Here is a 2,524-nt window from a genome sequence, read left to right as displayed (position 1 = left end):
AAGGAATTAATCAACAAATGAAAAGACAACCTATGAAATAAGAGAAAAATCACAGACCTGATGAGAGGTTAATATCAAAAATATACAAGGCATAGATACAGATCAATAAAAAATAATAATAATAATCTGGCTTTTAAATGGGCAAAGTTCTCAAATAAACATTTTTCCAAAGAAGGCATACAAATGGCCAACAGGTACATGAAAAGATGCTCAACATCTCTGATCAATAGGGAAATACAAATCAAAATCACAATGAGACATTACTTCATACCTGTTAGGATGTCTATTACCAATACGACAACCAATAAGTTCTGGCAAGGGTGTATAGAAAAGGGAACCTTTGTACACTTAGTGGAAATGTAAACTGGTACAGCCACTATAGAAAACAGAATGGAGGTTCTTCAAGAAATTAAAAAGAGAAATACCATGTAATTCATTATTCCCATTTCTGGTTATATATCCAAAGGAAACAATATCATTATCTCAAGGAGATATGTGTACTCCTGTGTTCACTGCAATGTCATTCACAATAGCCAAAGTATGAAAATAGCCTAAGTGTCTGTTAACAGATCAGTGAATAAAGAAAATGTGGTAAGTGTATATATACGATGGAATATTATTCTGCCTTTAAAAAGAAAGAAATCCTACCAGTTGTGACAACATAGATGGACCTTGAGGGCATTATGCTAATGAAGTAAGCCAGACAGAGAAGGTAAGTAATGAGTGTTATCACTTATATGTGGAATCTAAAAAGAAAAAAGCAAGCCCTTTGGAACAGGAAGTAGAAAAGGGATTGTTAGGGCCTGGAGGTGGGGGAAATGAGGAGAGGTTGCTAAAATGGTACAAACTTTCAGTTATGAGATGAAAAAGGTCTGAGAATGCAGTATATAACATGGCAATTACAGTTGATAATACTGTATTGTATAATTGATTTTGCTAAGACAGTGGATCCTCAGCTTTTTTTTTTTTTTTTTTTTTTTAGACTTTATTTTTATTTATTTATGATAGTCACAGAGAGAGAGAGGCAGAGACACAAGCAGAGGAAGAAGCAGACTCCATGCACCGGGAGCCGGACGTGGGATTCGATCCTGGGTCTCCAGGATCGTGCCCTGGGCCAAAGGCAGGCGCCAAACCGCTGTGCCACCCAGGGATCCCGGATCCTCAGCTTCTTTTATCAAAGAAAAGATAACCATTTGAAAGGATGAATGTATTAATTTACTTGATTGTGAGAATTCTTTCATATGTAAAAAGATCATGTTACACACTTTAAGTATATTACAACTTTGTCAATTTATCTTACTAAAACTGGAAAAAAATAAATAATTTTTAAAAATCAAAGTAAAAGGTCATGAAAATATATCCCATGCATTATTCCAGAATTTCTATGAGTCATAATTGCAATATGTTCTCTATTATTCCTTTATTTCAATGAGACTATTCCTTATGGTTATCATGTCATTTCAACCCTGTGTACCACATCGTTGTCAGGAAAATAAGTTGTCTCTTAAATTCCTTGATTAAGGAATTAATTAAGAAGGGACATAACCAAATAGGATATAGATCCTTGAATTCAAGAATAATGCTCTAACAATAATACTTTGAGTGATACTCAGATAGGACTGAGCATATTTTTTATGTAAGAGGAGCCTGAATCATTTAACCAAAAAGATAAATTAGGTTGGATTGCTTCATTTTCCTGAAATTATTTAATCCTCACTCTAGCTACACCCTTGGATAGTAATTTTCTAGTACTCTCTACCATGGGCAGAGTGAATGCCTTGCCCCTTGCCTTTGGGCTCAATCATGTAAAGTTGCTTTGATGAATTGAGAATTCATAGATGGGACACAGTAAAGGTTTGAAATGCTCCCCCAATGAGGCCAGCCCAGTCTTGCTCTTCTTCAATCATCACGGTAACATGCCCAGACTAATACACTGGTCCCAGGAGGAAAATGACATGCATGGAATCAAATTTTCCCAGCAATATCCGACCTAAACTGACAGCCAAACTGTACCTGGCTCTCAGATATATATAGAGTTCATTTAAAAATCATTGAAACAGCTATTTCTTTTAATATAATCTGTTTTTCTCTGGCTATTTATAAGATTTTCTCTTGATCTTTGGATTCTTGTAGTGTTTATAAGTTGGTTTTGTTATCTTGTCTAAGGTTTAGTGGTTTTTTAATCAATGAATTAAGAAATGACTATATGAAAAGTAATAATGTTTTCCTACTCATTTTCTCTCTTCAGCATTCTAGAGCTCCAGACTGTGTTCGATTTTCTGACTGTTACGTTCATGTCTCTTACCTGCTAACCTGTATTTTCCATTTATTTTGTTCTTTATGCTTCATACTTCATACTTCCATTTCACTAATTCTTTATTCCACTCTGTCTACTTGGTTGTTAAATATGTGTATTAAATTTGTTATCTGGATTTTTCATTTCATCAGTCTTACTGATTCTGTGATAAGAACAATCTCTTGCCCTGCTTCTAAAAGCATCTTCTATTAGCATCTTGCCCTGCTA

The sequence above is a fragment of the Vulpes vulpes genome, chromosome 8 (assembly GCF_048418805.1).
Source record: "Vulpes vulpes isolate BD-2025 chromosome 8, VulVul3, whole genome shotgun sequence".
Lineage (NCBI taxonomy): Eukaryota > Metazoa > Chordata > Mammalia > Carnivora > Canidae > Vulpes > Vulpes vulpes.
This window is presented reverse-complemented; position numbering follows the sequence as displayed.